Raw genomic sequence first — 22,729 nt, 5'->3', positions numbered from 1 at the left:
GTCAGCTATCATTACATTTATTTTTGTCTATACAATCAGCTGTGGTTTAACCTGTGGGTCCCCAACCCCTGGGCTGCGGACCAGTACTGGTGGTCCGTGGCCTGTTAGAAATTAGGCCACACAGCAAGAGGTGAGCAGCAGCCTAGTGAGCATTACCACCTAAGTTCCACTGCCTGTCAGATCAACACATTAGATTCTCACAAGCGTGCTATCCCTGTTGTGAACTGAACATGCCAGAGATCTAGGTTGTGTGCTCCTTATAAGAATCTAATGCCTGATGAGCTGTCATTGTCTCCCGTCACCCCCTGATGGAACTGTCTAATTGCAGGAAAACAAGCTCAGGACTCTCACTAATTCTACATTACGATGAGTTGTATAATTATTTCATTACATGTTACAATGTAATAATAGAAATATAGTGCACAATAAATGTAATGTGCTTGAATCATCCTGAAACTATCCTCTCCCCACTTCTGTGGAAAAATTGTCGTTCATGAAATCAGTCCCTAGTGCCAAAAAGATTGAGGAGTACTTGTCTAGCCAACCCTCCAAGACACCTCTCCTTGTGGTGTTTCGGTGAAGCACTTAGGTCCTCAGGCTCCACCATCTCAACAAATTCATTGTCAAAAATGAAGAAAGACAGCAGAATCACATGGGTAGCTTTCACTGTCCCAGCTTGGAAGAGACACTTGCCATCTCTACTTGTCATGGGCCAGAATGAGTCACACAGCCTGGCGTAGCTGAAAGGAGGCTGGAACGTATCACCCTTACATCCTAAGAAGGAGCGGAAGGCCAGTAATTGTTGAGCACAATTTGCCATGTCAGGGAAAGCTCTTTTGAGAAAGTGACATGTACTGTAATCTGAAATTTGAAAGTAAAAAATAAGTCTAGCAGGTAAAAAGTGGGCAGTACCATCATCAGACACGGGAAGCAGGGTGTGAGAAGGCAGAGGAAAACCAGATGTGAGGCCTCAGTGTGTGTTCCAAGAACCTAAGAAGACCACTGAGTATGGGGAAAGTGGAAGAAGCAATTGGAGACCAATTCAAGAATAAGGTCCGGAAGGGCCTCATAAGCCATATGCAAGTTTCAATATTATTTCATGAACAGTCAGTGGAAGCTTTTAAACAGAGGACACCATCTCATTTATGTTATAAAAGAACCATGTTACCTTCTAAACAGACAATGGATTGGAGAATTTGTCTGTGTCAGGCAACTCCAGATGAAATTCTGTTTTATTGTGATTTTTCTCCCCTGGACATCACATTTACAGACACTAAAAAATTTAAATATTTTGCCAGTGAAGGTCATAAAACAATTATAAAAATTAATAAAGAATTTTTCTCTTCCACAGATTAAGGCACACACATACACTGAAAAGCTATTTCCTTGAGAAATGTGACCTAATACCTACTACAAATCCCCCAAACCTGTCCCTGTTCATATAGATTATGCACCAGCAGGAGATGGAGATTAATGATAAAGAACCTTATCAGGATCCTCTTTTGTTTTCCTTGCTACATAAAATGTAGCTATGAAATCACCCCACATGAAAGAGAGCCTAAGTTTGTTCCCCCATCTTCATTTCCTTTCTTTTTTCAGGTGCCAAATAGTTTTTATACGTTAAAGAGATTGATTTTTATGAAACAGAAAAACATATCTTTTTTTTTTTTTTTGCTTGACTCTTAGATATAACTTTTGTAAATACTAGAAAATAAATCATGAAGCACTGAATAATATATGTGCTGTTACAAATTTAATTTTGATGTTTTCATGACTAGCTAAACAACATAATTTATTCACAGTGTAATCACACCTTTTATAACATTTTTTTTTTTTTTTTTTTTTTTTTTTGAGATAGAGTTTCACTCTTGTTACCCAGGCTGAAGTGCAATGGCGCGATCTCGGCTCACCGCAACCTCCACCTCCTGGGTTCAAGCAATTCCCCTGCCTCAGCCTCCTGAGTAGCTGGGATTACAGGCACGTGCCACCATGCCCAGATAATTTTTTGTATTTTTAGTAGAGACGGGGTTTCACCATGTTGACGAGGATGGTCTCGATCTCTCGACCTCGTGATCCACCCGCCTCGGCCTCCCAAAGTGCTGGGATTACAGGCTTGAGCCACCGCGCCCAGCCAACAATTCTTATATACATATATCAGGTTAATTATAGCCTGTGTATTTGACAAGATTTTTATGACAGTTGAAAACAGTTTTCTTTTTATAAGTAGGTGATATCTTTTCTTCTTTTGGTCTTGTTTTATCAGTTGTATTTAGCATGAACTGTTGAGAAAAGACTCTGAAACCAACAGTTCAAGTTTTTGAGGATGCCAGGTTTCGAAATGCAATTCCATGAGTAGTTCTTTTTTCAATTAAAATGAACCCTGAGTTTTACACCACTTCTCATCTTCCTCCAAGTACTTTCTAAAAGGAGCCAAGGAAGAACCAGCTCCTTTTGCCCCTCTCGCCTCTAAAACAATTGGCTGGGAATGAGAAACAGTTTGCATCTTCTCTTGTCAGCATAGAATCCTTTAAGCCCTCATGACTCTGACACTCACAAAAATTGTCTCCTTTGGAGGCATTGTGACTTTCAAAAAGTAACGTGCTCAGAATTTATAGACACCTTTGTGTATGAGAGGGGGACAATGGAATGCATTCACAGGAACCGCTCCTCCCTTCCAAATGTCATTTGGGTTCGGAAATGGGATGAACACAAATGCATACTTTAAGCTGTGGTTCTACTTGTCCTGTAGCAGCATGAGAAATCACATACTGAATCGAAGAAAACAAAACATAAACTACATGTCTTTCCAGTACTGTGACATCAAAGTTACTTGCTTGCCAGCTACCCCATAATTATTGTTCGTATGCTCCGCGAGTGGGAATCAGCATACTTTTATTTTGATAACATTAAAAAATTACATGGTGAATGAAAGCAAATGATACTGGAGAAATTGGTGGGGTTAGAAAGAGTTGCAAGAATTATAATAATTTTGACTTAATAATATGTGCCAGGCACTGTGCTATGCATTTTGTATGTATTTTCTCTTTCAATCCTGATGAAAACCATGCAGTAGAGATATTATTATTCCTTTTTTTTTTTTTTACAAAATAGTTAAGCATTTGCTTAATGTTACTGAATTAAGTATACACAGCAGCTCTGAAATATAAATCTAGTTATTTTTCTTAAGAATTAATTTAAATACTCATTTCACTTAAATTGTGCTCTTCTTTTCATATACAAGAAAATAAAAGAATGTTTTTCATATTTCAAAAAGGCACTAAGTCTATGAGGAAGTTTGGCACAGAGATGAAACAGATTAAAGACAGTTTAATGATCCCGGCATAGACCAGTGCTTCATGATGTGCTCCAAGTCTCTGAGCCACTCAATGGCTTTTTTTTTTTTTTTCCCCCAGAGACGTAGGTGTGTGTTTACATGGCTGTTTCTTTTTCAGAAATGCATGGATATGTGTGTATTTAGAAGATTATGAGGAGATAACCAACACCAAGAATGACTGATGATAACATTTAAAACAGTAAACGTTATCTAGGAGATTATGTTTTATTTAAAAAGAAGTATTTAATTTGGATCGGGAAATAATTATAGTAATAATTAGCCTGTTCAAAACACAACAAGAAATACTTTAAGTGTCTTCACATCATGGTAGGACTTCACCTAAATTAAGTAACAAGCTTTGTGGCTAGTCATTCTTCACTTTAAAACAAAACAGATGAAGCCTGAAAAAAACTGAATAGCTCATTGGGTTCACAGAGATAATAAACAGAGAAGAAGGAATTTAAAGATAGATTCTGTTGCCACAGTCAGTGTGTGTGTGTGTGTGTGTGTGTGTGCTCTGTGTGTGTCTGTGTGTGTCTGTGTGTGTTTACCTTTGAAACAGTGCATTCTACTTGATACATGGTAAATAACATCATGTGGAAAAACAGGTTTTAGTTGAAAATTCAATTAGCAGGAGTTTACAGATCAGCATAGCTAAAAAACTAAATGTGTCTGTTCTTTGTATTAATTACAGTATGATTTCAGAGCAAAAAGAGGGCTGGTCTACCCTTGTATTCCCCGAAATACTCAGTCACACCTGGAAACCTGGCTTACACCTGGGGCATCAGATGTGAAGAACCTTGTTACATGGCTACAAGAAAAAGACAGAGACCAATGTGAGAGAGTCCCTCTCGTGAGGAACAGTGAAAGGATAGAAGCTAAGTTTAAGTTAGAGAAATTTTTTTACAAAAGAAAAAAAGTGTAGCAATTGGGTTAAAAAATGATTTTTATATTTGTAAAGAATTTCTTTATGTAAAAATTTTAAATCTTTCAGTGTGATTCTAAAAGGCAGAAATAAGGCTGTATCATGTAGTTTTATAGATGCTACTAGAGAGCAGTTTTAAACTCAGTGTAAAGACAAATTAACATACAGCTCTAAAGTCCAATATGGGAAACTTTGGGAATAGGAGGCTTTTCTTTGGGACCAGAGCTGCATAGCTTCCGATGTAATTATAACTGCTGTAACCTGTGACCTTCCTATTTGTTTCTGGATAATTCAAATTGCTTTCCAGCTTGACAATATATTTTACTTTAAAAAAATAGTTAATCCAGGATTTTTAAATATTTGGAAAAGATGGGAAAGTTGAGAATGATGTCACATTGGTCTGCCATTTTGAAGGAATGTTCTAAAGCTTCTTTTAATTCTGAGAACACTGTCATTCCTGGACTTTGAAAGTTAGGAAGCAACATGGCAATGATACTAATTCTCGAAATCTTCTCTTATGACTTCCTCACTGTCTTTAACCAATAGACCATACTGTTACGGATTTATAAGTAAATTATGTCATCTTCTCCATGATCTGGACTATTCTTAACTTATTCAGAAAGATACCCACAACAAATATATCACAGCTTGAAAGTTCTACCATTCCATGCCAATCATCTAAAGATAAGCTTCTAGCTGGGTGTGGTGGCTCACGCCTGTAATCCCAGCACTTTGGGAGGCTGAGGTGGGTGGATCATGAGGTCAAAAGATCGAGACCATCCTGGTCAACATGCTGAAATCCCATCTCTACTGATAATACAAAAATTAGCTGGGTGTGGTGGTGCATGCCTGTAGTTTCAGCTTCTAGGGAGGCTGAGGCAGGAGAATTGCTTACACCCAGGAGGCAGGGGTTGCAGTGAGCCAAGATCATGCCACTGTACTCCAGCCTGGCAACAGAGTGAGACTGTCTCAAAAAAAAAAAAAAGGAAGAAATAATAAAAGAAAAGCTTCTATAATCTCTCAGCACTCTGTTTCATGGCCTATAACCTTTATTTAGCAATTTATGTTTGGAGACCAGCGTGAATACCTCCTACCTGTGGTCTCATCCTATTGCCTCTCTTTGTTCACATTATAGTTGAATAGAATTCCATCTGAACTACAATGTTTCTCTATAGTCCAGGTCTCCTGTTTGCACGTAAAATTGGATAGTGTCAATGACAGGGACTTTTTGCAGGTGGTGTGGAGAAATATATGAATATGTATATATGTATTTATAGGCATAAATACATGGATGTGCATGTGTGTGTAGAGTGTTGTGTACCAAGACAAAGGCCATACATAGATGAATTACTGTTACCCTGTATATATGTGGGACCCAATTGTTTGCATATGTGTGATTTGTGTTTTTGTGTATGTGATTTTTCTTTTAAAACTTAATTTCTACAGTAAAAACTTAAGTTCTAATCAGTCTTTCTTCAAAGAGAAATTTAAGTATTTTCTGATCTAAAGTTTCGCCATTCCTGTGTACTTGGTAACTTGCTAATTGTGACATTTCCAATCATTTATTATTCTAAAGCTATTTAACTAAAGCCATACAATCCAACTTTGTGCTATTAATATTTTCTCCTCTTCAGTTCTCTGAGAGACAAGGGCTTAGACTGGGAGCCATGGGGTTCATAGGTTGCCATATGATTAATAATGAAGTACCTGGAATTTGTCATCTGGCAAGTATGTGATTATCCCCTACCTGTAAAAGATGAATGAAGCACTTCCAAGACTAAATACAGTATTCACTGTTTAAAAGGAAAAAATAAATAATATATATGTTCTGGATACATTCTAATCTAAGTGAGTTCAGTGGCTTTTTATTTTATGTTAGGTCAGTTAACTTACTCATTTTCATTCAAACAAATATTCATGAAAAGTCTTTGCTAATGTGTTAAGCCCTCTTCTAGGTGATGTGGATGTGAACATAGCAGTGAACCAAACAAGCAAATATGCCTCCTCTCATAGGGTTGCCTTCTGCAAGGCAGAGACGAAAAAAGTAAAGAGACTAAATAAGTAATCCTCCCCTTGACCAGTACCACCACCTTCCAATAACTTTCCAAAACGATGAACAATGGAAAAGAGAAGTAACATATTTCCTTGGCCTTTTAGAAAACATAGAGTTGTTCCTTTGGCCACATACATGCAAATCTACAAGAAGGGGGTGATGTTACAGACATCAGGGGAATGGGTGATGGGTACTGCTCAAAAAGGAATGCCCCGTAAATGTTACCATGGCAAAACTGTGTCTGCAGCATTACCCAGCATGTCGCTGGCACAGTTGTAAACAAGCAAGTTAAGGGGGAGATTCCTACATATTGAGCATGGTAGGCACTCTAGGAGCCAAGATAGCTTCCTGAAACCCAAGAAGGAAAATGATCAGAAAAAGAAGGAAGCCAAAGAGAAAGGTACCCAGGTTTAATGGAAGGACCAGCCTGCTCCACCCAGAGAAGTACATATTGTGGAAACCAATGGAAAGGAGCCTGAAATGCTGAAACCTACTTCCTATAAATTCATAGCAGAATAGGTATTTTTTAAAAAGTAAAATACCTCTGACTATTAAAAAAGAACAGTAGATAAATGAGTGAAATACGTAGTGTGATAGTGATAAATGCTATGAATAAAGAAGAAAGGATAGCAAATGCTTGAAAGGACAGAAGGAAAGTCTAATTTTAAATATGATGCCAAGGAGGCCACACGGAGAAGGCTCTTAAGTAAATACCTAAGGAATTGAGGAGGTGAGCCCTGCCCCTAATTAGAAGAGTGTCCCAAGAAGATGAGCAGACCCTGACGAGGCTCTGAAGAGGAGGTTATCTGAGATATTCACTGCACAGAAAGAAGGCTAAGGTGGCCAGCCCATCTCTCCTTAAACCACCCAAGGGCTCACACAGAATAGACTGACCCATCTCACACAGAGTAAAAGCTAAAGTGTTTGCAATGGCCTAGAATGTCCTGCAAGATTTGGCTTATACTCAGGATGGTGGGTTGAGAGTAGATTCAAATGGAAACAGAGTGAAAATAGGTTTGCACTTAGAGAGCTATTGTAATAATCAGGTCAGCTATGGTTGTACATTGGACCACAGTGGAAACAGTGGACATTTCAAGAAGATTCATTCAAATCGTGTGTATGTTTTGAAGGCAGCAGCAACATAACTGGTGATGAAACTTGTAGCATATGAGAACAGGAGACGTCACGCATGACTCAGGTTTTTGAAGTGAATCAATGAACAAATAGATTTGGCTCCTACAGTTCAACAAAAAAAGGATGAAAGTATGATAAGGAAAATAAAAAAGAATCTCTCGCTGAATGGTAAAAACCGAAGGAGACTGACCCAGATGGTTACATTAGGCAAGTATGGAGTACAGAGTACAGAGGTGTCTATGAAACACCCATACAATGAATACCTTCTGGAAACCTCCTTATATGGCAAGCCAACATCAATTGTCTTCTCAATAATCTACTTGAAAAACTTCCCGTGTAACATACATGGATCTAGACTTCGGAGTCAGAAAGACCGACATATTGTATCAGGTCTCCGCCACTCATTAGTCAGGGTAGTTTTTCTCTTCTCTAGAAAGAGATGGGGTTGTCTTTGCTTTAAATTAAGTAATTAATAACATATATAAATAAACTAAATTGGTTCATAGCACACAGTAGATGCTTAATAAATGGCAGCTGCTATCATTGCTGTTATTATTATAACTATTATAAATCTTGTCCTTTGGCTGAGATTAAAGACTCTACATACTGCTTGTTTCTTAAGCTCTTTTAAAGAATATTAAAATAACACAGTCTGCTGGGTTTTTATAATTAATATGTAGCTGGTGATAAATTCATCAACTTATTTGTTTTTTTTTAATGAATAGAAAACTAGAAGGAAAAGGTAATCACGACATATTTTTTCTGGCCTTATGGGTGAAATCTTACCCAATTTAGAATAATCTTATAAAATATGGGAGCCTGGATATTATGCGTGACTCATAAACATGCATCTTCTTACAGAACTAATATAATTCAGTAGCTGCTTCAGATGCCTTAGCAGATGCATCATACCAACCTAATCTAGACAAACTATGCTATCATTAAGTAATTTTATGGAAGTAATTGCCAGTATTAAAAATCTGTCTTCCTCTCCTATTGAAGAAGTTGCCTTCTACTAGGCGCAGAAATGTTTTTCTTTCAGCCCAGACCCACCAGCTCTAAGGCTTAGAAAAATGGTTGAGAGATTTCTCCTAAAGCAAACCTATAGAATATTAGTATTCATGTTATTTTCTTGTGTCCTTATATGTGCTCCTGGTTCTAGGAAAAGAGAATGCAACTTATTAACTCTTCAGTGCTCATCTCTTAGACTTTTTAAAAATACGTATTCCCTACGCTGGGCTAGGTGTGGGCCCTAAAGCAATGAATAAGTAGTTTACTGCCTTCAAGGAGAATACACTCTAGAGCAGGCGTCCCCAAACTTTTTACACAGGGGGCCAGTTCACTGTCCCTCAGACCATTGGAGGGCCGCCACATACTGTGCTCCTCTCACTGACCACCAATGAAAGAGGTGCGCCTCCCTGAAGTGCGGCGGGGGGCCAGATAAATGGCCTCAGGGGGCCGCATGCGGCCGGCAGGCCGTAGTTTGGGGACGCCTGCTCTAGATCAGTGCTTTCTAAACTGAAGTCACGAAAATATTGTTTGAAGAGATAGAAAATTAGTGTGCTAAGGAAATAAATTAGATTGTTGAAGCATTAAAAATATGCCCTTGCTGCAAGGTTACTCTGAAGATTAATCAGCTACAGGGCATTCTGACTTTTCAAAAGATCTTTCAGTATAAAGCATTGTTTAAGCTCTTTAATCAAGAAACCAGTTTGTTCAATTAAGAGCTCTAGAATATAATTTGCTATTGAGAAATGCTAGTCTGATGTAATGTTAGTATACATCCAGTAAATTACAACTTTAGTATCTAGAACATGATCATTTAGCTCATGAAAAAGTTGATGTAATAAAACTTTCAGAATTAGAGGTTGGTGCTCAAAGGTCATTTGAAGCTCATTTAATCGCCATGTCTTTCAGTCTTTGCTTCTACTCACTACACATTACTTAGGAAACAGTTCAAAGATCTCAGTCTTGACATGTGGTCTCCTCTCCCACAGGTGGTCATTTCATCTAAAGTTATGCTATAATGGGTATTATGGCACTTATTGGCGTATATTGGCATCATATCTAATAATGTGTACCGTGGCATTTATTGGAGTCTCCTGGCATTATATATGACTAGATATAATGAGGTATGATCACAGGTATGCTCTGTATTATTAGTGCAGGGACTATGCCTCTGTTTTCTTTGTATGCATTGTTAGATTAAAAGGCCCTAAGAATTGAATATATTAAGGTACATCCCTCATATTCACTCAACCAACATAAATTAATTGTGTTCATTCTAAGAGTGAGACTCTGTTCTAGGCACTGAGAATATAGCACTGAATAAAACAGTGCATCCACTATCATAGAGTTTACATAACAGTCGGAGACACGACATAGACAATAAATAGGTGAAAACATATGTAGCATAATGGCAAAAATGATGATTTTATGTGAAAAGAAAATAAGGCAGAATAAGAAAATAGCAAATGATTAGGGCGGTTTGGTATGACCTCTCTGGAAGTAAGAATATTTCAGCTGGAGGTAACAATGAATACAGAGACTGAGAAACCAGGGAGAGTGCATGCTGTGTTCAAAGAACAACAAAGAGACTAGTCTCAAAAAAAAAGTGATTGAGGAGAAAAATGCCATGAAGAGAAATCAGAAAAAAAGGTAATAGGAAGGACCATTTGTCAAATCAGGTTTGAAAACACTAAAGAGTAACACATAAGTTAAGTGAGGGCTAAATTTAAAATAACATCCTTAGAGTTTTATTTTTTTATTGTAAAATTCTAGGTAAGTTTATTGAGGTCTACTATTTTATTCTATTCTACCCCTACTTTGCTGGAGTCCTAATGTTACCAAAATGCCAGGGGTTTGGTCTAGGTCCTGCTGTTTGCTGCACAGAAAGCCAATCACTGAGACAAGTTTTTCCAAGGAAGAAGGCTTTATTTACTTCAGTGCTACAGCTGAGGAGATAGGAGATCAATCTCTATTTTATTTATCTGACCTACTAAAATTAGGGGTTTATATAGCAGGGAGAAGTGTAACTGTGTGAGAAAACAGGAATTAAGGGTAAGGAAGAGAAGTTGGTCAACAGGAAGCAGGTGGTCAGTTACACAATCATGACGGATGAGGGATCTGGTATCTCATTGTCCAGATGCAGTAATCTGATCCAGATCACTGCATCTGGACAATGAAACATTTGAGAGGTGTGATAGTTGGTGTTCTAAGAAAGGAACTCAGATAGCACAAATGTAACATCCTCAAGTTTTAAGACTGGGAGGATCAGTTTCTGTATTTATTCAAAGGAACCATAAACATCAGTCGTATGGGATAATTGGGCTAATTTTACTACATACAGAGTCAGGCTGTCCCTGAAGCAACTGGCAGAAGACACTTCTCGATATAGTTTGCGTAAATTTTTGCTAACCTTTACCACCCTGCCCGCAACCTGCCCCCCCCCCCACTCCCACATGCTTAAAAATGAAATGAAGACATTAGTGGTTAAATTATTTAGCTAAGGTTATCTAGCTAGCTGTCACAATTCTAGGAGCAATTTCTAGCTCTGCCAGTAAATATCAGTATTTGTAGTTTGTTCAGGAACACTAGGCAATGAAGATAGCAAAGGTGTGTGCCTTTTTTTATGTCACTTTATGGCACTTAGAATGGTGTCTTTGCATGCTGTAAGGATTCAGGACATTTCTGGTGAATAAGATAGAGCAAACATAGGTTTGGCACAGTGGCTCACGCCTGTAATCCCAGCACTTTGGGAGGCTGAGGTGGGTGGATCGCCTGAGATCAGGAGTTCGAGACCAGCCTGGCCAAAATAGTGAAACCCTATCTATACTAAAAATACAAAAAATTAGCCAGGCATGGTTGCAGGTGCTTAGAATCCCAGCTACTAGAGAGACTGAGGCAGGAGAATTTCTTGAACTCAAGCGGCAGAAGTTGCAGTGAGCTGAAATTGAACCATTCCACTCCATCCTGGGCAACAAGAGTGAAACTCCATCTCAGAAAAAAAAAAAAAAAAAAAAAAAAAAAAAAAAAAAAAGATTGAGAGAACATAAATCTTAAATGGAGTATAAACTTAGATACAGAGAGCTAGTCTAAAGATTTGTGCTAACAACCATCTTACTTACAATTAAGGGTCTAAGAAAGCATTGAGAAGTAATAGGGGAAAGAAAAAGCTGGAGATAAATGCAAATGCTTGTGTGGCTTTCCTCCAGGGATCTAAATCAAATCCTCATTGTATAATTTGATTTGGTTACTCATTGTTTCTAATTAGAAATAATCACATTTACATGATTTCCCCCTCCTTTTTAGTTTCTCACCAAAATTGCTTTGCTCAATTATGCCACTTTATGGTTTCATATAATTTGTATCTCTTGACTCAACAGTTCCCCACATAATTTGGAATGTGTTTTATTTTTTTAAGAAGTGAAAGCTTGAGAGCTATTCTCAAACTGATCATGAGACTTAAGTAGCTCCAGTAAGCACAGAAGCATGCTAAAAGCAAACTGAGGAATACTTGAAAGTTCAAAACTAGGATGATGCTTATTACTAACTATATATGAAATTAATTAAAGATTTAATTATTTGAGGAAAAATAAATTGGCAGTTTCTACTTTTTGAGTCATTAAAAACATGTCTATTGCTCTAGGGGTTTTGAGTGCATGTGTAAAAAATAGACTATGCCAGCTTTGAAGTTGCAAGTTTTTTTTTTTTTTTAATAGAAATTCAACTTAAATATATGCTGCAGTCTTAGCTTTTTATCCCAAATATGCCAACCTATTTTCTTCTCTACAAACTGTGTGTATAAATGCATATTTTCACCAAGATGTTTAAATACTATAAAATTATTTTCCTGTTTTTATAAAATCATGGCATTTAGAGTTGTAAAAGACTTTCAGGCTTGTTTATAAATAATGACACTCAGATTGGCAAGTGTGTTATGACCTATAGTTACAAAGCTAGCTAAACACAGAAATAATAGCAACATGGTAGTTCCATAAGATACTCTTTGTTCTGGTACATGATTTTTCTTTTCTTTTTTTTTTTTTTTTTTTTTTTGAGATGGAGTCTTGCTCTGTCACCCAGGCTGGAATGCAGTGGCACTCTCAGCCTACTGCAACCTCCACCTCCTGGGTTCAAGCAATTATTCTGCCTCAGCCTTGAGTCTGCTACATGATTTTGAAAACTCTAGGAGAAGGGGGACAGCAAAGGAATGACAGTGGACATTTAAATGCATTTCTTTTCTTCAATTCTCTATATTTGTGTGTCTTTATGTAACAAAATCTATGTAATTTATCACACCACTTTTATTTCCTTCTCTCTGAGTTTTCTTTTCGGTAGTCCATCTTTAACCAGTAAAACTTTAACAATATGTTAATTGTAACAAATAACTATTGGACATCTATTATATATCAATGTTTCTTTTAAGTGCTGGGGCAACAGTGGTATATAAGGTACAACATTTATATTTTAATGAAGAATAAAAGTATTACAGAAATAATTCTATAAACAATAACATTTCATAGATAAGTGAAGAATACATTAAAACAAAGTAGTGTAATAGAGAGTCAGTGAGTTCAGGTGGTGGTGATTTATAATTGGCGATCAGGGTGGCATCTCTGGAGAAATAAATTTTTGTGGGGACCTGGTTGAAAAGATCTGAAATCAATCACAGGAAGAATTTGAGAACCAGTCTTCCAAGAAGGAAGTGTAGCAAATATGAAATGTGGCATTTGACAAGAATGGGCTTTCCATATTGAGGTCCATGACGCTCCACATGGTGCCCTACAGCTGTAATAAAGGTGGGAAGAAAGTTCCCAGGTAAAGGCAGAGAAGGAAGTGAGATAATATAGTGTCTCGTAGGCCATGAAAATGTCTCTGGACTTTACTGTGTGTAATTTAAAAAGCCATTGACCATGATTTTATTTGTTTTTTTGCCTCGACCATAGAATTCAAAGTTAATACCCTTAGTCCAAGGTGATACCAGATCTAGAACCCAGAGATAATTCATTCTCGAGGGGAAAAGATGTAGAGGTATTTTTTTTTTTTCTCGTACAAAGAGACTGGATGAATTCTTACTTAGCTCTCTATTCCTAAAACCTAATTAATGACGTTTACTTATTTTCAAATTCACATCTTAAATAATATTGAAAATAAGACTTAGGAAAACATCCTTGTGCTGTCTAACAACATAGAGACTAAGAGTATTCTGTCTGATATTTTTACATCATTTTTCTCCATTTTTAAGTAGAGAAAAAGCATTATAGTCAGTATAAACCTCCAAAAGCAGAGATAGTTTGGATGAACAATTATCCAAAATGGTAATTGGTATTACTTGTTTTCAGTAATTATCCTCAGAGCAGTTTGGGTTATTTCTAACTTAGACCCTTTAAGATAATTTGGTTTCTCCTGAACCATGGGTAGATAGGTTCTATGTATCAAAGGAGAAGATAAACAACAGTAATGTAATGTTATCTTACTTTTTGTCTTTCTAAATTTTAAATTAATTAAGATAACCTGTAAGTTTTCAATATGATACAACTAATTTTAATTGGAATTTTATATCCCCAGATATCAAGCATTGCTATTTCCATGGAACTCTTCCAAATCATCAGTCTACCTAAGTGCCTAAGATAGTTTGTTGTGAATTAGAGAGTAAGGATAAAAGCAAAGCTTATGTGATAGCATGCATGTATTTAATCTGTTCTCACATTGCTATAAAGAATTATCTGAGACTGCATTATTTATAAAGGAAGGAGGTTTAATTGGCTCACAGTTTTGTAAGCTGTACAGGATGCATGGCTGGGGAGGTCCTAGGAAACTTATAATTATGGCAGAAGATGACGGGGAATTAGGCATAGATGACATGCCTAGAGGAGGAGGAAGAGAGAGAAGGAAAAGGTGCTACACAGTTTAAAACAACCAGATATCACAAGAACTCGCTTATCAGGAGAACAGCAAGGGGGAAGGTCCCCTCATGATCCAATCACCTTTCACTCCAGGCCCTTCCAACATTGGGGATTCCAGTTCAACATGAGATTTGGGCAGGGACACAAATCTAAACCATATGAATTCATAAGAGAGAAAAGTAATTGGATTATGAAGTTCGAAATCAAAAGGTTGTATTTGAGTCTCACCTCAAATCCTTTTGACCTTGAGCAAGTAGATCCTCATCCTCTTTGAGACTCTTTTCCTAATTGTATAATGCTGATAACAATGCCCATCTCACCTGACATGGTTATGATGAGGTTTAAATTTTATGATATAAATGAAGTACTTAGTAGACTGGAATATAATGTTTGTATTATACACTCTTGCTGCGTAAGGTTAAAATGTCACTGTATCATTTAATACAGCATTTAGGATGGAAAACTGTATCAAGACATGTGCATCTAGTTTTCCTTTAAACATTTTTGTTGTCCAGTGATTTTCTTTATCTGCTGCACAGGAGCACTGAGTTATCTGTGGTTTGACAGTTGAGATGTTTAGAGGATTAGTACATTGAATGACAGGTTGACTTACATTACAGTTCTCTTCCTGTGTAGCTTACCTTCATGTTCTTAAAATACAGTGTTTCACGGACAAGATTGATGATGACAAAGAAGAAGAAAACTGTTATTGTCAAGCAGAACAAACATAACTTCAAAATGAAGTTTGGACTGGGATTCCAATTCTTTTGTCCTTTCAGTGTAAAGAGAGATGTTTCCTTCCAGGATGCAAAAAAGTGAAAACACATTAATCTCCCTAAAGAGAAAAAAAATGAAGCATTTTAACAGTATTAGCCTATGTAAATTACCAACTCACATTTATTTATACCTGGAATAGTGAAATCTGAATTGACTACTTACTTTTTAAACTAATATTTGAAAGAATTTTCTAATTCCTTGATTTGTGAAAGTAGACTCTACAGAAAAACTTAGTACTAGAAGAATGGTGGAATGAAGAATATTTAACATTTTTAAATTTGTTTTCATTTAATTCTTGGATTAAAAATGACATTCATTTTGGTCAAAAAGAAACAATTATGCAATGGTATCTAACAAAAAAAATGAAAACATTTTCCCCCCATTCTTGTATCCCATCTATCCAGTTTCCTCAGCTCATTGGGAGCCACTCTTTATTTATTTTATATCCTTCCTGAGCATCTTTAGGCACACAAGCAATTATGAATAGGGATTCTTCATTTTGCCTTCTTTTCTACTCAAAAGATAGGAAGCCACACACAATATTCTTTACTTTGCTCCTTTTTCTTACTTGTTACATAAACTGATATATACAGATTCCATTGGTGGGTATTTGTTGTTTCCAATCTCTTGTTATTAAAAATATTAATCAAATAGTCATGTACACAGGTCATTTGACATATGTGCACATATACCTCCACTTAAAAATGTGTGTGTGGAATTTACATGTAATTTTAAAGGCATTTGGCCTTAGTTTTATTTATCTTTTTGTTTATGTAGACTATAGAACTCAAACTTAATACAATTCAGGATCATGTCTGATTAAGAATGTGTTCATAATAGCATTGTTAGGTTAACAGTTACATATATTTATACTATCAATAACTGTTGTCAAATTGCCTTATACAGAGATTGAATTGACTTACACTTCTCCTTGCTGTATATGAAAGTGCCTGTTTCCCCTACAGTCTTCCCAGCATACTTCGTTATTGAACATATATTTTAGCTAGTATAATGGGCAAAAAATATTGTTATTTGTATTCTTATTTATGTTATTTATATATTTAATATTAAGATTGATCATCTTTGCCTATGTTTGAAACCTTTTTACTTTCCTGCAAATTGAAGGTTCCCATTATGCATCCATTTCTGTATTAGGTTATTAATGCTTAGCTCATCAGTTTTTTAGACATGGACTTATGTATTATGGATATTATCTATCCATGTTATGGCTGCAATATACTTTCCTCAGTTTTTCAATTATCTTTTCTTTCTTTTTTCTTTTTCTTTTTTTTTTTTTTTTTTTTTTTTTTTTTTTTTTTTTTGAGATGGAGTCTCACTCTGCCTCCCAGAAAGGAGTGTAGTGGCTCCATCTCGGCTCACTGCAATCGCTGTCACCCAGGTTCAAGCACTTCTGCCTCAGCCTCCCGAGGAGCTGGGGCTACAGGCTCACGTCACCACACCTCTGCACCTGGTTATTGTTTTTTTCCTTTTTCTTTTCTTTTCTTTTCTTTTTTTTTTTTTTTTTTTTTTGTATTTTTGGTACAGATGTGGTTTCACCATGTCGGCTGGGCTGGTCTTGAAATCCTGACCTCAAGTGATCTGGCCGCCTTGGCCTCCCAAAGTGCTGGGATTACTCTATCTTTAAAATTAGTGTATAGGCTGGGTGCAATGGCTCATTGTGTAATCCTAGCAATTTGGGAGGCCGAGCTTTGGGTAGCCTGAGCTCAGGAGTTTGAGACCAGCCTGGGAAACATGGTGAAACCCTGTCTCTATGAAAAATACAAACATTAGCTGGTCATGGTGGTGTGTGCCTGTAATCCCAGCTACTCATGAGACCTAAGCAGGAAAATCACTTGAGTCCAGGAGAAGGAGGTTGCCATGAGCTGAGAACACACCAGTGCACTCCAGCCTGGGGGACATAGCCAGACTTTATCCCAAAATATATATAGGTATATATAGGGAGATACATAAAATAAAATGAGTGTATACTATTTTTACTTCATTATAATAACACCACTAATTAATAATCTGTCTTTTCCTCACTGGGTTACTCTTCTTTTACTATGTTAATTTATTCTTATTTTTTGATTTTCTTTTCTATTTAATTTATTTATGATCCAGTAATATACTAAGCTAATTATTAAGGCCTTATTAAACAATGTCTGTTTCCTCTCATTTCACTTTTTAAAGTTTACTGGCTATAGTTATTTCTTTGTTTATATTTAAAATCATCTCGTTTCATTTTAAAAAATATCTTTATATCTTTATTGAGATCAATTTAAATTAATAAAACAACATATGGAGTATTCACATGTTTATATTTTGTACTTTGGTAGTAAGAACTCAATGTGTCTTTTTTTGTTGGAAACAAAGTTTCACTTTGTTGCCCAGGCTGGAGTGCAGTGATCTTGGATCACTGCAACCTCTGCCTCCTAGGTTCAAGCGAGTCTCCTGCCTCAAGCCTCCCGCGTAGCTGGGATTACAGGCATGTGCCACCACACCTGCCTAATTTTTGTATTTTTAATAGAGACGGTTTTTCTCCATGTTGGTCAGGCTGATCTCCAACTCCTGACCTCAGGTAATCCTCCCACCTCAGCCTCCCAAAGTGCTGGGATTACAGGCGTGAGCCATCATGCCCAGCCCAATATGTCTTTATTTGTTCTTCTTTTATAACCTTCATAAGTGCTTTAAAATGTACTTCGAAGAGACTACATATCATTATTTCCTGTTATTCTTGTGTATTTCTCTTTGGTTTTAGTAACTTTTTTTTCTCTAAATCTTTTATCTTGTGGTTGTTTATATTATTTTTTGCCTTTGATGATGTGGTTAATTTGCCTAAAAATGTTGAATTACATGCATTATTTTTGATAATGAAAATGGCATTCCCTTGTTTGTAGCATTTTTTTCAGTTGTGTCCTGGGGTTCTTAGGTGTTCTATCATGTTTTCTGTAAATACTGAGAGTTGTACCTACATCTTTCTCTTTTTATGCTTCTCCTGCTTAACATTTGTATAATCATCTTGTCTAACATCTCTGGGATATTATAAAGTAACAGTGATACCATGTTTTGAAGTCTTCTCTTGACTGCTTCTAGAGTTTTCTCATGAATAATAACAGCTCTAGCTTTGGGCTGAGACAAATGACTTTTTATATTATCTAAGTATAGATCAGTCTTGTCTTATTGAATATTTTTAGAATTGTTTTTAAATATCAATACCTTTCAGTTTATATGGATGTAATAAAATGCCTTTTTCTCCTAAGATATATTAATATGAAGGTGATTAGTATATTTAATAATATTGAACTTCCTTTGAATTCCTAAAATAAAACTCACCTTTTCATGATATACTTCCTTAATATGTTACTGAATTCCCTGTTGTAGAATTTTATTTGTAAATTTTGCATTGATATGCATAACTGAGATTAGCATCTAATTTTCACTTTTATGTGTTTAATACTTTAGAGTATTATGTTTATTTAGTACACAGGGTTTGAATGTTATCCTTTTCTTAATACTCTAAAAATGTTTTTAAATCTTTGCAATTACCTACTACTTAATTGGTGGATAGAATCTCCCTTAAAATCTCTTTGGTAAATGCCACTCTTTCAGGGGACATTTTTCTGTGTACATTTTTTCCTTTCTCCTCTGAAATGTATTCCGGTAACTTCAATTTCATAGAAAATGCACATTTTTTCCAAAAGCTGCAAAGTATTTACTCGTGATTCTTTTAATGCTCTTTCTCTGGTTACTTCTCCCTAAGTTCTCTCCTTTTTAAAATTTTGTTCTTTTCTTTTTGTTATTCCTTTTAATTACATAAAATTATTATAATAGGATGCAGCAAACCACCACGACATGTCTATACTTAACGTAACAATTCTGCATGATCTGTACATGTACCCCAGAAACTAAAATATAAAAAAAATATATATTACCCCTTATAAGCTTAGCTGTTCTATATTTACTCCTAATCAACAGGCTTTTCAAATGTGTTTGTTTTTTTTTTTTCTCTCTTTTCGTAATGTATTAGTTTTTTTTATTTTGGTTTATATTGCTATATTTCAATGAAGTTTGATACATGGTTGATTCATTTTTATTTTTTTAATTTTTTTTTTTTTTTTTTTTTTGAAATGGAGTGTCACTCTATTGTCCAGGCTGAAGTATGGTAGTGCAACCTCAGCTCACTGCAAATTCTGCCTCCCAGGTTCAAGCAATTTTCATGCCTCAGCCTCCCAAGTAGCTGGAATACAGGCCTGAGCCAGCACATCTGGCTATTTTTTATATTTTTAGTAGAGACAGGGTTTCACCATGATAGCCAGGCTGGTTTTGAACTCCTGACTGCTAGTGATCCCCCCACCTCAGCCTCCCAATTAAAAATTTTAATAATTATGTAAGGCAATGAATTTTTCTCATAGCGCTTTTATACATAAATAACGTTTATATTACCATTGTTCTCTAGCAATTCTGTTTTTTCTTATTGATATGTGTGTCTTTAAAAGGAGACTTGTTCATTTACAGAGAATGATTTTCCGTTTGTTATTGAAATTTTAGTTTATTACAATGAAAATGGACAAAACTTTTCATGCTTTTTCTGTTTCAGCACTAATTGAAGCTTTCTCTCCAAATACATGGTCATTTCTTTGGCGAACATTCCACGAGCACTCCGGTAGGAATTCATTAGTATCCTGTATTACCACACCCACTACTAGTACGTTTCTGTTTCTTCTTACATGTTCTATAATTATGATGTGTGAGTGTTAGGGTTGATATGAGTTATACATTTTAGCATTCTAAACCACCCTTGCTTGTTTTACATAATATTACTCCATTCATTTCTAAACATCATTCTGATATTAAGAGTGCAATCCAGGTTTTCTTCTTGTTTTCCTGTTAAAATTCTGCGCATCCTTTTGTTTTCATACTCCCTGCAGTGCTTTGTTCAGGTGTGTCTGTTGTACGTGGTACAGAGTTGGATTTGGCTTTGTTAATGCAATACGAAAATCTTTATTTTATAATTGGTAACTTAGACTCTGAAGTGCCTCATAGCCATTCTTCTAAATCTCAGAGAAATGTCTGGACAGAATTGTCCTCTGTTCTGTGGCAGCGCTTTTCTTTCCGAGACTCTGGCAACTTTGCTTGCATCCTCACCATTTATTATTAGGTCTTTATGTGTATTCTGTGCTAGCTCTCTTTTTATTACTCTTGGGATTTGTTAGATTTTCCTGGCCCAGCTTTTTCCTGGCCCACCCACTCTGAGTGTTTTGGGTTTTTCTTTTTTTTTTCTTTTTCTTTTTTAAGATCAATTCTTTAAGCATCTTTATTAGAATTGCCCATATGACTTACATTCCATAAACTGCAATGCCCATCACTCCAGTTCTCATGGCTTTTGTTTTCATGCAAGGACTTTCGTGATTATACCTTCAGAAGAAGACCCTTCCATCCAGAAAGTGCTTTTTGGCCTGCAGTTTTGAAATCTGATAGAGATTTTGGAATCTCTTAACTTTTCTCTCTATAGTTACTGCTGCAGTTTACCCTAAATCATGTCTATGCAAATCTTATCTGATGTAGCCCTTATATTTTTTATGCTTTTTTATCTTCCATAATGTTTTTAAAATTAACTTGAACATGGAATATAAAAGTAATTTTTTGTTCACATTGTTCTGTTCTACATTTGTTCAATTACACTACTGACTCTGAATCCCAAAATCTCAGTAACATTCACTTATATTTCAAATATAACACAGTAACATTTACTTATATTTCAAATAACAGTACCTTGATGTCATTGCTGGTTGGGAGGCCCGAATGTGTCCCAGTCCTTCAATTAGTGAAACGGCAGCCCAGGATGTTTCCATATTAGGGCTCTGCTCTTTTGAATGTAACTACCAATGTCATTTTGTGGGTTAGTGTCTATTCTTTAAAGCTGAAGAGGGAAAAGAGAAAAATATTAAAAAGACAACTCATAGGAAGGGTATATATAATTTATTTCATTGACTGGTATAGAATCATACAGTGCCACTGTCCTGCAAAGACTGGAATATAGGCTGGTCATATGCTAAGATAAGGACATGGATTTGGTGATCAAATACCTTATTTTACCAGAGTAGAATACCAGGTGAGAAGTTGCTTGAGGTTTCATGCTGCCATAGATATATTAAAAATTGTTTCTAATGTTTTTTCTTGCTTTGATATTCCAAGATTGAGCCTAAGAAATTATAGGCATTCAGTAAATATATAATAAATGGGTGAATAAATGAATAAATATACCAATGGTTCCTTGTTTTATTGAAGGAGTAATTGATGAAAAGGTGTATGGCTGGATCAGAAATATCGTGTAACAGATAGGCAAATTTGCAGACTGATTTGTCATGTAATGTAGCATATTCTTTTCTGCTTTAACTTTACCATTGCTCTGATTTCATATATCTGTCTCTCTCTGTTTATGCATTTGTTTCTTATTCTGATTAAAACAAGTTTCCACATGCAGTATGATAAAGTTAATAGAAAACGGCTTTCAAATGCAATGTTTGGTTGGGTTTAGGCACGATTTTTTCAAAGTATAAACATGAAATTGTTTTTTAAATTGGCGATGAAGTAATAAAGGGTATGAAAAGTTCAAAGTATTTATTTTGCTTTTATCTACTATGTAATGAAGAAATAAATAGGAATGTGAAATAGAAGCAACTTGCAAAAGGCCTCAGAAAATATTCCAATGTTAAACTTTCATCCAGACTTTGAATAGATATGCTTTGAAGCCTATAAAGCTTCTATTTAAGGCTTACACATATTCCTCACTATGACGGGCGAAGAATAGCCCTCCCCCCCTCTACCAAGATGTCTCCTCCTAACCCCCAGAACCTGTGAATATGTTACATTACATGGCAAAGGAGGTTTAAGGCTGCAGATTAAATTAAGGTTTCTAATCATCTGAATTTTAAAAGGAAGATTAAACTGGATTATCCAGGTAAACCCAGTATAGTCATAAGAGTCTTTAAATGTGGAGAAGGGAGGAAGGGAGGAGAGTCAGTGTCAGAGTGATGTGATGTGAGAAAGACTCAACTGGCCGTCGCTGGCTTTGAAGATGAAGGAAAGGAGTTCCGAGCCAACAGGGGTGGCCCCTAGAAGCTGAAAATAGCAAGAAAAGACATTCTCCCTTAGAACCTCCAGAAAGGAATGCAGCCTTATGGACACTTTGATTTTGGCCAAGTAGGACCCTTTTGGGATTTCTGAGATCCATACCTATAGGATAATGAATTTGTGTTGCTTTAAGTTACTAAGTTTGTGGTATTTTTTTACTGCAGCCATAGGAAACAAAACACTCAGGAAACCCAAATATTTCTAGGCTGTAACCTTCATATTTTTCTCAACTTATGCACAACAGTATCATTGATCAACATGACACTGGTAGTCTGAAAAAGTCTAAAGATACATAGTTGAGTTATATGATCAGATCTGTTGTTTTATTTGGCTTATGGGCCCTGATCAAATTATATTGCTTTTCTGTCATACCTAGCAGCAGGTACTTTATGGGACCCTTTGAAAAAAAATCAGTTTATATGAGATGCCAAGATAAATATTAGCTAATAACAAATCTATATGGT

The 22,729-nt window shown here is 36.0% G+C and overlaps 1 protein-coding gene across 10 annotated transcripts in view; it reads left to right on the top strand.

Annotated features, from left to right (window-relative positions):
• The window catches only part of TENM2 (teneurin transmembrane protein 2), a 3,817,113-nt gene that overhangs the window by 1,493,516 nt on the left and 2,300,868 nt on the right, over window positions 1-22,729 (top strand). For 8 of the 10 annotated variants that reach the window (XM_074390353.1, XM_074390358.1, XM_010346673.3 and 5 more), the window contains one exon: window positions 19,729-19,836. The exons of 1 other annotated variant lie outside the window; for it this stretch is intronic. The gene's annotated coding sequence lies outside the window, so the exon portion shown is untranslated. The remainder of the gene's footprint in view (window positions 1-19,728; window positions 19,837-22,729) is intronic. One more of the 10 variants, XM_074390352.1, reaches the window with a different exon arrangement.

Source organism: Saimiri boliviensis, chromosome 20, assembly GCF_048565385.1.
Source record: "Saimiri boliviensis isolate mSaiBol1 chromosome 20, mSaiBol1.pri, whole genome shotgun sequence".
NCBI lineage: Eukaryota > Metazoa > Chordata > Mammalia > Primates > Cebidae > Saimiri > Saimiri boliviensis.
The sequence above is the reverse complement of the archived record's forward strand: the minus strand, read 5'-3'. Positions and strand labels throughout refer to the sequence as shown.